The sequence below is a fragment of the Lissotriton vulgaris genome, chromosome 3_1 (assembly GCF_964263255.1).
Source record: "Lissotriton vulgaris chromosome 3_1, aLisVul1.2, whole genome shotgun sequence".
Lineage (NCBI taxonomy): Eukaryota > Metazoa > Chordata > Amphibia > Caudata > Salamandridae > Lissotriton > Lissotriton vulgaris.
In genome coordinates, this window is record NC_141689.1 from 809,063,765 (window position 1) to 809,078,499 (window position 14,735).

The window sequence follows — 14,735 nt, forward strand, 5'->3', positions numbered from 1 at the left end:
GCACATGCCAAGAAGAACTGGCTAAGAATGCGTGCCGGGCCAATGTCGGCTGGGGAACCCGACTTAATGCGGCTAAGCAGGGGGGACAGGGATTCACTAGTGAGGGGAGGGATAGTGGTGAGGAAATGGTTGTTTTCAGGGGGTTGGGGTGGAGTGAAAGTAGGAGGGGGGGAGGGATGTTAGCTTTGATGAGGGTTATCTTGTCAATAAAGAATCTGTTAAGCAAATCACATAAGCCCTGAGAGGGGGGAATCTTATGCAGAGTTCTGTCCGATGAAGCCAACTCGTGAACGGTTGAAAATATTTCACGAGATTGGCATTCTGCCGCCAAGATGCGTCCAGAGAAGTACTCGGACTTAGCTGTTAAGATGGCTACTTTGTATTCTTTGAGCACAGTAACAAAATGGTGTCTGCGGGTGGTGCAGTATGCTCGCCTCCAGGCTTGTTCAGCCTGTCTTACCTCTAATTTCGTAGCTTTAATAGCAGGGCTGAACCACTTATTGGCATTATGAGAACGGTTGATGGTCGTCCGCTTCAGAGGGGCCACCGTGTCACAAGCACTAGTGAGCCACCGATCAAGTGTGACAGTCTGGGAGTGGGGGTCCAGGTCCGAAAGATCCGGACAGGTAGTAGCTAACGTGTTACAAAGATAAGGGATGTCAACTTTATGCCAGTTCCTAGCCCAGGGGTTCTTGGGGGGAGGAAGAGATGTTTTATGGCTCAGGTCCAAGGAAAAGGCAAGCAGGGAATGATCCGACCAGGCGCAGGGCGAGATGGTTGGGGTGGACATTAGAATGTTAAGTGTCCAAATCTGATCTAGGGGGTGGCCACGGATGTGGGTGGGGCCATGGACGTGCTGAGTGAAATTAAGACTAAGATGTGATTGAGTAAAATCTTTAGAGGTAGAATCCTCAGCGGGATTGGTAGGCCAGTAGTTGAATTCGCCCAAAACCAGAACAGAAGCGTTATTGATCACCAGGGTGGCCAGTAAGTTCTGAAAGGCAGAAACAAAGGCGGGGGATGACTGAGGAGGTCGGTAGGTTAATACACAAGTTATAGGAGTCTTGAAAGAGGTATAACGCGCTACCAGGCAGTCAGCTGCTGGCAATGTGGGCGAGTCCAGGATCTGAAAGTGGAGATCCTTGCGGGTAATCAAGGCTACCCCGCCTCCTACTTTGCTCTCAGGTCGGTCAGCGCGGAGCATTGAGTAGTGAGATGGGAGAGAGGCAAGGACCCTTGGCAAGGAATCGGGCCTATACCAGGTTTCAGTTAAAAACAGAAGGTCTGGGGAATTGGAATCCAGAAGGTCGTAAATTTCAGTCTGTTGTTTAACGGCTGATCTCGTGTTGAGAAGAAGGGCAGTTGTGGTGGGAGGGGGAGGGGTTTGTGTGATGGGCACAGGGGAGGCAATGCCAAGCTTTTGGGCATAAGACAGTGTGGCCTGATTCAGTTGCCAATTGGCTTGTAATGAGCGCAGTTCGTCAGGGGTATATGTGAGAAAATGTGCAGGGTGTTGTGCCCCGTGTCCCGGTCTGGCGCGGACGGGCGCAGACGGGCTTGCCTTAGGCGCGCCTTCGACGCGCCCGCTGCACTCGTCCGCCGCGCGTACGAAAATTTCACATTAATTAGAGGACCGGAGGTGACGATAGGGGGCGTGGCCTCTTGAACGAGGGGCGTGGCATATGTGGGCGGCGGTGATGTCGGCAATGTCAGGGTCCCGCGGTAGCGATAAGCTCCGCTGCGTGGTAAAGTTGGAGGCGTGAATGCGCCCTGAACAGTGGGGAGTGAGCAAATAAGATCAACAAAGTAGTAAGTGACACTCAAATTTTAAAATACATGAACAGACAGGCCTACTCCCGGCTTCCGCCTCAGGAGGAAATCTCTATCAGCCTGGCGCTAGCATTCAGCGTCAGATATAGTGGCGATAGGGGGAGTGGCCTCTCGAACGAGGGGCGTCGCCTAAGTGGGCGGCTGTGATGGCGGCAATGTCAGGGTCCCGCGGCAGCGATAAGCTCCGCTGCGCGGTAAAGTTGGAGGCGTGAATGTAGAAAGAGGTTTATTCACGAACCAGTTTCATGCTCCTCTGAACACTTTGTGATAGCGCAGTACCACAGGCGAATTCACCTTCCAGGGGAATGAACCAAGGGGGAAAGAAAAGGAGGGGTGGAAAGGGAGCAGGGAAGGAAGGAGATAAGGGTCACTTAAAAGGGGGGAAGTTATAACACATCTTCCTTTCTGCCAGAAATACTGAACGATCAAAACAGATTCTAGGATTGTCACAAACAGATTCTAGAATTATTTCATCACATAGTCTCTTTGCCATAAAGGTGTTCTTATGATTCTTTTATTCTGATGCTCATGAGCAATCTCGCACTCATTACATGAGATAGTATTGTCAGATAGAACAGGAACTTTGACCAATCTGTCCATGCTCCATTTTTTGCCATCCGACATTGTAACCACATTTTTCCCTACTTCTTGTATCTTTTCTGCTCCATAAATTTTATTGTACCTACTACTCGTTGACACAGGTTTCCTTACCAAAACTTGTAGACCAGCTTCCCATACTCTGGGTTTGGTTCCCCATCTTTGATCATATTCACATTTATACTTTACTTGGTTACTCAGAATTTTCTCTTGTGCAACCTGTTTGTCCCATCTAAAGGTACTATCTTGGAACAACCAATTTGGTGTGAGCTTTGAACCAGGTTTGCGTCCTCTCAAAAGGCTGAAAGGAGAGTAACCTGTTATGCTATTGGGTGTAATGACATATAACCAAATCATATCTTTGACAGATTGAATAATAGGTTTGTGTGATGCCACTGCCAGTTGCAATGTATCTTTTATCATCCTGTTGCATCGCTCCACTAGACCATTGGCACGGGGACAATACAATGGTGTTGAAATATGTTTGATGGCTAAACTTCTCAAGAAATCTTTCATCTCTTCTGAGACAAATTGAACCCCGTTGTCCGTAATGTGTGTATGTGGAACACATTCATTTGAAAAGGTGTCGGATAAGAAACATTTAATAGTTTTAGTGCAGACTTTGTTTACAAACTTTGTGATAATCCACTTAAAAAAGTAGTCCACTAGAACCAGAATATACTTTTCTTGCAAACCAGGAATTTGTAGTGGACTTTTAATATCCATGCCTAACTTTTCCCATGCCTTGATCGGAATAGGAATCGGTTCTAAAGGTGTTCTTCTGGTAATTTTAGTTTTGTCACTTAAATCACATGCGTGGCAACCCTTGACTAACTCTTCCACACAAGAGTCCATGGCCGGAAACCAGTATCCAGCACGTATTTTACTTCTAGTGAGGCTTCTTCCTAAGTGCCCTTCATGTGCTAATTCACAAATTTGTTTCCTGAGATTTTCTGGGGGTATAACCTTGTCATTTTTGTATACATAAGAATCCACAATAGACAGTTCATCCCTAACATTCCAAAATGGATGGAGATCTGAGGGAAGATTCTTGCACTTGTCAGGCCAACCATGAATGATTTTGTCCCTCACATCTTTAAGGACGTTGTCATTATTATAGGAGCATTTCCATTCTTTTTCTACGATCGAAGGAATGAAAACTTGTAAAACATCAAAATCCTGAAATGATTGGTGGCCCAAAAACACGACTGAGCTTCTTTTTCAATGGTAGAGTAATTTACCTCAGCATCCTGTAAGGTCCTTGAGGCAAATGCTATGATTTTTTCCTTGCCATCTTGGATTTGGGAAAGAGTGGCACCAAGACCCCTTTTACTGGAATCAGTAGTGAGGATTGTATTCTTGGTGCTATCAACATTTCCAATACAGGGCGCAGAGGCAATGGCTAATTTGATTTTGGAAAACACTTGCTCATGTTCTGGAGTCCAAGAGTGTTTAACATCTTTTTTTAAAATATCTCAAGTGGGTTGTACCAAGTCAGCAAAGTTTTTAATGAATTTGGACATATATTCAGCCAGTCCTAAAAATGATTTAACGTCCTCCTTGTTCAAGGGAGAAGGCGCTTTACCAACTGCCTCAATGAGATCCACCTTAGGTCTAATACCTTCAGATGACAGCGTGTGTCCTAGAAAATCAACTGAAGCCATACCAAATTTGCATTTATCCTTTTTTATGGTTAAACCTGCTTCTTTAAGTCTGTCACATACCTTTCTTAAGTTGCTATCATGTTCTGATTCATTGGATCCATAGACAAGAATATCATCTTGAAAACATAATGACTTTTCAACATTCCTTAGAATATGTTGCATAATTCTTTGGAAAGCTGAAGCAGCCGATGCCAGTCCAAACGGTAATCTTAAAAACTTAAAAGTACCGAAGGGAGTAGTGAAAGCTGTAAGAATCTGAGACTCTGGGTGTAAAGGTACTTGGTAATAGGCTGACGCGAGGTCTAAAACTGTGAAAAATTTGGCACCTTTAATTACAGATAACATTTCATTAATATTTGGGAGTGGAAATCTATCTACCCAAATACTAGCATTAAGGCTCCTGAGGGTCACACACATGCGTATGTCTGTGCTATTCTTTTTGGATGTGATAACAATAAGGGCGACCCACTCTGAATCTTCAATTTCTTCTATGATCCCTTGTTTAACCAATTTATCCAAATCCATTTTTAAAGGATCTCTTAGTAACAATGGCACTGAGCGAGTTTTATGAATGATGGGTACAGCCTCTTTTTTGAGATTTATTTTGTGTTCATACTCCTTAAGCACCCCTATGTGATCAGCAAACACTTCAGGATATTCTTCGCTTATTTTGCTACCAGTAAGAGATCTGTCTACAAGTAAAACATGTTCTTTATTATTGGGATCAAGAGTGATACCCAGATCTTTTTGATGTCTCCATCCCAGCAAGTTACTTCCTCTCTTGGTAACATATATTTTACCATAAGTGTGTCTATCCTTAAATGATATTTGCTTTTTGACCATTGCTTTTATAGGAATGGGGTCTTTGTTGTAACCACCAGGATGAATGTCTGATTCTTCCAACACATATTCATCAGAATTAAATAAACTTTTAAAGGTTTCTTCCTCTACCAGAGTATAAGGCGAACACGAATCAGCATACACATTTACATTTTTGCCATTCAATAAATTATCACATTTGGTATATGGTGCATAGAACTGGCCTCGAGCACGTGCACCTGGGCCCTTTCACCAGGGTCATGTCACTCTTGGCACCTGTGATGAATGAGTTTCGGGTGCATGTGTGTCCAGCCCTCTAGGGTGTGGCTGATAAACTCAGTGCCTGCTTAGGCACTAGAACGCATCCAACAGGACACTACATTCCTCCCAAACTTTATTGAAAAACAAAACAAACATCAGTCCAACCTATCGGGGTAACCAACAATCAAATAAACACCATAGGGTCGATCAGCCTCTACAATCATGCTGCATGAGTACAGCAGACTTGGGGCTGGTGACTTGGACTGCAGCAGGATATGTTCACTTGCACTCATAATTTGACCTGAGTGGCTCAGGACATGAATGGTGGCTTGGAGACATCAACGCACTCTGGGAGCCTACCAGTGAAAACCTGCCCATTAGTTTGAAGTCGCTCCACTCCTTTGACGTTGAGTATGGTCTGTGAAAGGTCATAACAGTTAATAAACAGTGTGCGTCCTGAGCATGGTTGGAGTCCATGGTAAAAGTTTACAAGTGTTGCCTGATCAACTGAAGTCTCCATTAGACGATATGCTGCATCCCGGAGTCCATCAGTGGGGCAATGGTTCTTTCCCCTTGAAGTACAACCTACCGGGTACTGTTGACACCTAGACACTTTGACTATTAGGCAAGAGTTGTCCAATACAGGTAGTACAACCTTTTAAACTGACACTTATCTAGGTCAAGTTTTTGTAGGATAGATGTTACCACTAGGTCCTGAAGAATCGCAGCCAAAGGGCATAGCGAGAAACATGTTGACCTCACGATAAAATCTGTAGTCCTGGATCGACACTTGGAATCCTAAATTCCAACGATCATAGGCTACCCACTGTTTTTAACTGTGACAGGGGACCACCAGAATAAATTGATCTCAGGTACCTCATGTCACATTTTAACTCACGTACCTACACTATCCGCTTCTTTCTGGCCCCTCACCCGCACTTCACCCGAGGCAGTTGGTAAAAAGATCTCCGTGAAAGAGCCCCTCTTTGAGGTGAGCCCGTTGGGCATTGCACCGCCTGCCCGACGAGGAGCAACCGCCAATGATGAAGCATGACACTCGCAAGGGTGTGTGAGGCCATTAATACCAACATATTGGTTTCCCTGGGTAGCCCTCCAATGAGCACTACCTCTTCTTTTGTGACCGTACCTCTACCTCCTATTACTCTCTATCCGTTAGGAACAGCCGAGTCTGTCTTTGCCTTATGTTCACTTGCACTCATAATTTGACCTGAGTGGCTCAGGACATGAATGGTGGCTTGGAGACATCAATGCACTCTGGGAGCCTACCAGTGAAAACCTGTCCATTAGTTTGAAGTCGCTCCACTCCTTTGACGTTGAGTATGGTCTGTGGAAGGTCATAACAGTTAATAAACAGTGTGCGTCCTGAGCATGGTTGGAGTCCATGGTAAAAGTTTACAAGTGTTGCCTGATCAACTGAAGTCTCCATTAGACGATAAGCTGCATCCCGGAGTCCATCAGTGGGGCAATGTCAGGTCCAATTCTCCCACCATGGGGAGACCCCTTGTCTAGATTGCCACAGGACTGCATGTTGGCTGTGTGTGTGCCTCGATGGGGACAGCCGCAAGACCACCAAGGAAACAGTGCCCAGTCCTCTCACAACCTCAGGGGTGAATGGATCTTGGTTGAAGATATGGTATCTCTGCCGTAATTTGTATGCAAGTCTGGGTAGTGGGTAGTCTCTGGTTCTTGTCAGTTGGCCCAGCACCATTGTGGGACTCCGGTGCACATGTATAGTTCTCTAGGGATGGTAGTGTTTAACACACTTGACACTGACTGGTGTGTTGCCATTCCCAGCATTGTGGTGAATATGGACAACATTTGGTAATGACTTGCTGTGGTGAGTACAGGGTTTTGTTTCTTGAGTCAATCACCTATAGTGGGGGTGGCCAGGTGCTTCCATTTTCTTTGGGGAGGCATGTGCATCCATGTGCTTGGATGGCATGGGCTCTTGTCTTGTGGAGGTGCAAGTCCTCGTTCTTCTTCCCTCGGTCTCTCCTGCTCACCTGTGGTCATCTGTTTCTTCCTGGTGACAGGATTTTCACACTTCTTGGTGGTTCTTCCTCCGGGTGCAGTAGCATGCACCTTCTTCCAAACAAGCCAACAGGGCCTATCAACTTCAATGGTCTCTGGACTATGCGTGCGATACACTTGTCTTCTGTGGTCCTTCTTCAGGGACTTTTGCGGTGCTCCTCAACCAGGATGGCTGGTTACTTTCTTTCAGCCTCCATCATTTGAGGAAGCAGTGCTTGCACATCAAGGCTGCACAGTCACAGCGCTAGTTCATGCCCATGTTTGTGCGTGCTTAGCAGAGTTGCTCATTCCATGTGACACTGTGACACTCTCATTGATGGTTCCATGGTGCCCATTCAGTGATGGGCCATGCTGGCACGGACTCCTTCATGCAGCCATTCATTGTCTATGTGCCCCAGCAAGTATTTGCTCAGTCTTTCTCAGGCATTGCACATGGTTTCCAATCTTCTCTTGTGCTTCCTGTAACTGAGGCTGGGAGGTGTTCCTGTGCCACTGTGGAGCTCTAGTCACTATGCTTGTGTTCGGGGGCACTAGTTGTGCTCATGCATCCAACGAACAACCTACGTGGGCAGATCCTTCTCCTTCCTCGCCGTCAAGACCTGGAACACCCTCCCCACCCATCTGCAGCAGAACCAAGACCTGCTCACCTTCAGAAGGCTCCTCAAGACCTGGCTCTTCGAGCAGTAGCAGCACCCCCCCTCAGCGCCTTGGGACCCTCACGGGTATGTGGTAAATAAATTTACCTATGCATTTTTACCGTATAATTATCAATACAAGACAGCTCATTAAAATGAGAGGCAGAGTCTGTGGTATCTGAGTCATACGGGTTTTAATGGAAAATTATCCTCGAGGATGGAAATCATGTTCCGTCACCACTAAGGTTCGGGAAGGGACATTCAACGTTTATTAGCATTACACATTATATATAGTAAAGTAGCACAATTGAATCCAATACAGTAGGCGTAACAGGTGAAAAGAGAGAGATAAGAACACATGTGCGTAATAGGAGGCGTGTAAAAAGGCGTACACATGGGCGTGTACTGTACATGTCAGAGAAACGTAACAAGAAACGTCACATGTGGGTGGATGCATAGAGAAAGTTGCAGGATCAGCAGAAACCTCTGACCTGTATGCGCGCGCAACTAGCATGGCGTGCATCTGGGGGCTTTGACTTTAGCACTAGTGGAGGAGACTGGTGTCTGGAGTGTCAGGGCAACCTGTATCTATAGCATATCTGGTATCTCATGTTTAGAGGATGTAGTGTCTGAAGTAAAAGGCCTCTCGGGCAGAGGCCGTACAATACTGAATGCGAAAGTTGCATACGTGTCTTGGTGCAACGTGCGGAGCCAAGGGCCTACCATGGTAACGGATTCAGTAAATCACTTGCAAGGAGGACAGGAAATCCGGGCCCTTTGCTCTGCAGCCGGGAATATGTTTACCTATTACACTAGACTGGAATGTGTTTTCGGGGAGGCTGAGCAGATATCTGTAGGCAAAACATGAATTTGGCAGGTAGTCCAGGCCGAGCCGGGCACCGCTGCGCTGGCAGGAAGTAAGGCAAGGGTCAGGGATGCGCACAGCTTTCGGAGACAGGAGAGATGAGGCAGAGAAGCCTCGTTTAAGGGCCTTGCTCGACTGGGCCAGGAAACATGGAGAAAACGTGTGCGAAATGCAGAAGTGCATCATGTAAAGACGTTGGCACCGTATGCCTAGAAGTCTAATTAACGGGATTTCTTTGCATGACTGGATAGCTAACATTTTAAGGATGGACGCAAATGTATCTGCGTCTGTCTAGCATGTACAGAACAGAAGTTACACGACATACATGGAACATGGGTGCATGGATAGGGTGCGAGTGGGGGACATATTGGCTACCTGAAAATTTCTATTTCCTCATTCCCTCCTTGGACCCTACTACACCCTTTAGGATATATCTATATTCATGAGACCATCTATCTGTTCATAAAGCATCATTTGTTCATCTTTCTTGATTCGGGAACGGGAACGTGTACTTGGACGGGGAATACAAGCTGTGGCGCACAAGCCGCAAATCGCTGGCCCACATTGCAGACAGAGACAACAACTGAATACTATAACCAATATTATTCCTAGGAATGACAACAACTTCCACCCCCAGGCAGATACTACACTCCAAAACCAACTGGACCAAGTCCAGGAGCCTGGATTCTGGTGTATCAGGTGAGCTATTTCATGAAGCCGAGTTATGGCCTTATACACGGATGGCGCGTTATTTGGAATAAACACGCAACAACTGGATCCGATGACTCTACAAGCCCCACCCCTATCGGCCAGGATGACGTCAAGGACAAGGCGATTTTGAAGAACAACAAGTCTCATAGCAGACTGTTCCTCGGTCAGGTTTCCTAAAGCAGATGCAGTCTCGTTCACTACTGCTTCCAAGGTTCTAGTTAACTTTTGTATCAGTTTACTATTTGAGACAGTACCTATGAATGGGAAAAATCCTTTATTGAAATCTATATATTGCTCTAATGTAGTTTCAGTTTGATCGACAAGTGGGATCTTGATCTCCCTTCTATGTCTTACATGTACAAGATGTGGATTTCTGTGATAATCAGGCGGGGCTAAAAAAACAGGTGGCAATAGGAACGCAATGTAGCACGTCCCATCCCAATCCAATGGCAGACGTACATAGGCTGTCTGACCACATATGAAATAAGAATGGCGGGAGGCTCTGAAAGTAGACTTTCCTTTATCACTGAATTCGACAACAGTATTACAATCACTGTGTCCTAGATGTACTGAACCGTTCTTTCTGACACATAACTCACCTTTTACTGGTAAAACTGTAATAAACGGCAAATCCGAATTAGTCTCAGACTGCACGTTCAGGATCATGAGGTTAAGCGTAAAATTACCTAATCCATACACTTCATTTTCTAGATCGGTCCCAGTCCTTTGGGGAAGACCTTCTTGGTCTGGGAAACATATTTTATTCATGACTGTATTCAGGTTCCCCCATATCCAATTACCTTGGGAAACCTTGGACTTACTAACTAGGGAAGACATTAAAGTAAACCATGCACCACACGAACCATTATGCGTGAACGGATAAGGAAAGAGGGGCAGAACTCCCTTGTATTTCTGATAGGGAGGGAGCCGGCCACATACCCAGCAATTAGTGGCATTGCTGGTCTGATGTGAATGATGTAACATACGGATGAATGTATTGTTGCGCATGGCTAAACAATAGGATAATTCATGTGGGGGCAGGTCACTAAAAGTGTGCTCCACAGTGTCATTAGGAGAAGCATGTGCAAGTGAATCAAGAGGAAAGGAAATGTGTAACATTAGACTAATGCATATAATCGTAAGACTCAGAAGAAACATTGAGATCAAGGCAATTATGCATCTACTGTGCAAGACTTTACAATACTGTTGTCTTTTCTTGATACGCCTATCTCTCTGACTACTGGGGTCTATTCTATACATGTCAGAAACCTGTCTAACCGCTTCACCCGAGGGGGACTTAAACAATTAAACTGTCTGACTTACTAGACCTCAACTTTGACTTATACTCCTCTTGCGGAGTTTTCTCTAACAGGGGGAGTTTAGTATCAGTGTCTGGAATGCGGCAGTCCTGGGAAACAATTTTTGGTGGAAGTCCATAAAATTTCTTCACATGGCTCGAATGGAGCCAACCCTTCCTTCCTTCGACTTTTATAGCGGTCCTTGTGGTCATCAGAACGATCTTGGGCTCCTTCCAGCGGGGCTCCAAAGGGCTTGATCTGTCGAAATTGCGGACCACGACGATGTCACCGGGAACAAGTTCATGCGGTTTCACCTCGGTGTTGTCTGGGAAGGCTGCTGCGACCTGTGAACGACAAGATTGTAGTGCAGACATCAATGCGGCCAAGTAATCTGTCAGCATAGAACTGTCAACATCTGTGATTTTACGGGGCATAGGCGTCCCCCACATATTCGGAGGCCTACCGAAGACCACCTCATACGGGGATAGCCCTGTCCTAGAATGAGCTACCATTCGCATGTAAAAGAGGGCAACTGGCAAAGCTACCATCCAATCTACACCTTTATCTGTACACACTTTAGCAAGACGGGTTTTCAGAGTCTGATTGTGTCTCTCCACGAGACCAGCTGCCTCGGGATGTCGGACACAGTGGAACTTCCATTGGTAACCTAACAGGAGTGATACCTGCTTCATGAGCTCGGACGAGAATGGCTGACCATTATCAGAGTATACGACACGGGGCAAACCGTACCGCGGGAAAAACTCACGTACCAGCTGTTTGGCAGGGGTTACAGCAGTGTAATCGGGGACTGGATATGCTTCTGTCCATCGGGAAAGAGCACATACGACTACGAGAACATACTTAAATCCTCGGCATCTGTCCATCTGGATATAATCCATCTGGAGGACTTCAAAAGGATGGTCAGGAGGATGGAATCCACCCTGTTCCACGGGGACACCTTTTCCTGGATTGAACTGACAACAGATCATGCAAGTACGCACTTTCTGTTTTGCGGCTGCTCGTAAATGTTTGTTGTACCAGAGATTCTGTAAGCTGTCTAACATAGCTTTCTCTCCTAAGTGTGCTGGACTATGTGCTGTGTTAATAATGACTTGAACCATAGAGTCGGGGAGGAACCATGTGGCTCGTCCCTTCGTCATCCATCCCTGATCTGTCTGGATCCCTCCTTGTTCAGTCCATTTCTTGATTTCGTCTGGGGTTGCATGTGTCTGTATGTCGAGTACATCTAGAATGGGATCCTTAACTGTCAGGCAATGTGTTGGTGTAGGTGTGTCAACCTTTGTAATGTCAGTCGGAATGTCTGTCTGAGCTGTGAATTTGGCTGTACGATCTGCCAAGTCGTTACCCTGGGAAATACTGTCGGTGACTTTGGTATGTGCTTTGCACTTCATGATGGCTATGGCTGTAGGCAAGTGTATTGCTTCTAACAGGGCTTGAATAAGTGGACCATGCTGGATCTTGGTACCGTGAGAAGTTAAGAAACCTCTCTCTTCCCAAAGGACTCCAAAGTCGTGAACGACTCCGAATGCATACTGTGAATCTGTGTATATGTTAACTTTCCTGTTCTTGGCTAGTATACAGGCTTGGGTCAGAGCAATAAGCTCTGCAGCTTGAGCAGATAATGTGTCAATACGGTGTGTTTCTATAACTTCAGTTTCAGTGGTCACTGCGTAGGCGGCCACTAACTCTCCTGTACTTGTTCTCATACATGAACCATCCACATAAAGTGTCAGGTCTGGGTCGGTCAATGCAATGTCTGTCAAGTCTTGTCGGGGCTTCGTTACTGTATCAATGACTTCAACACAGTCATGTGGTGTCGGATCTGGGGTACTCGAGGGTAACAATGTGGCAGGATTAAGTATGTTGCAGCGTCTGATTTCTATGTGTGGCTGGAACAGTGTCAATTCATAACCTGTCAGTCGTGCTATGGTCAAGTGCTGAGTCTGGGTGCGGTTCAGAAGAACTTCCACGGAATGTGGAACCTGTACTGTCAAGGGATGTCCTAACACTATTGAATCGCTTTGTCTGATAGCTAGAGCTGTTGCTGCAACTGATTTCAAGCACGCAGGCAAGGCCTGGGCTACAGGATCCAATGTACTAGAAAAATAAGCACAAGGCTTATGGTGTCCTGCTTGATCTTGTGTGAGAACGGACAACGCTGTGCCATCACGTTCTGTGACGAAAAGTGTAAAAGGTTTACTGTAACATGGTGTCACTAAAACTGGTGCTTGACATAATGCTTTCTTCAAGTCATTAAAGGCTTGTGTATGCTCCTGAGTCCAAGGGAGGACAGTCGAAGTCGCTGCCTCCTGTGTTGTTAACTGTATGAGAAAAAAGTCCGCTGCGGTCTGTTTGTGATGGAGTTTAGTCGGAACCAATGGTGGTGGCAAGTTACGGGGTACTTCCGGGGTCGCTTTGGGCAGGCCCTCGGCAAGAACTGGATACATGCCTGTAATTAGTGCATTTCTTTGGCGGTCTAATTGTTCTGATCTGACCTGTTCTCCTTCTTCTAGTAACTCTTTTTCTCTGGCTTTTTCGGATTCTTCTCTACTCTTCTCTGCTTTTCTGATTGCTTTTTCTGTTCTTCTATGCGATTCCTTACGCCATAATTCTATGGCATCTTTCTGGGATTGTCTGGCTTTCTTTTTCCATAATGCTTCTTCTACTCTCATGATGCATTCTGCATCCGATGTCCCTGAGACAGGCAATCTAAACTTCTCTTCCAGATTCTTAGTGTAATCCACCCATAAATCTAAATACAACACAGCATCTAAGCCATGTTTGTGGTACATAAAATATCCTGGAGTGTCCCTAGGCGGGACAGGAACTGCTTCTTCGAGTATCCCTTTTCTAGTACCTATCTGACGTAATTTCGAAAACAGCGGCATGACTAGAGTGATTCGGACGTGAACACAATAAACACAGTAATAAACAGTATACAATCATTCACCCCACGACATTGAAACACATTAAAACATGTCGGACTGAAATTACCTGGAACACAGAAAACACATATTCTGAAAGATTCTCGGGATAAAACTGAATAACTAGATGCACTGCTAAAACAGTACAGACCGGTCTCATAAAGAGACACGTCGGACCGTATCCACCTAAGTGAACACGTCAGGACCAGATCTGTGTACCCAAATCTGTCTTTACCGGGCACAAATCAATGAACCCATCTAGATGCGTTCCCAACAACGGTACTCACCGGGAAGCAAGAAACTGAAGGCTTCGGAAACTGGACTGGACTGGAATGGACTGCTACTACATCTGACTGGCACGCATCACGCTACCACGCATGCGCTTCGGAACAGGTGGGCCTCCGGACACCTCGGACCTTGCTCTCTCGACTAGGGCTCTGGTCGGGATCCTCCGCATTCCTCACCGCCTCGTTTGGACGCCGGACCGCAGTCTCCGTCTCCCTCGTGGGCCCGAGGGAAGAATAGCAGGAAAACCCGCAAACGTGCACGGTTTCCGTCGGGGCAGTAGAAGGGGTCAAAGGCCGCGTGACTTCACCGGCGAGTGGGGAAGGGGGGGTCCCTGTTCGGGCGCCAAATTATGTGGTAAATAAATTTACCTATGCATTTTTACCGTATAATTATCAATACAAGACAGCTCATTAAAATGAGAGGCAGAGTCCGTGGTATCTGAGTCATACGGGTTTTAATGGACAATGATCCTCGAGGATGGATATCATGTTCCGTCACCACTAAGGTTCGGGAAGGGACATTCAACGTTTATTAGCATTACACATTATATATAGTAAAGTAGCACAATTGAATCCAATACAGTAGGCGTAACAGGTGAAAAGAGAGAGATAAGAACACATGTGCGTAATAGGAGGCGTGTAAAAAGGCGTACACATGGGCGTGCACTGTACATGTCAGAGAAACGTAACAAGAAACGTCACATGTGGGTGGATGCATAGAGAAAGTTGCAGGATCAGCAGAAACCTGTGACCTGTATGCGCGCGCAACTA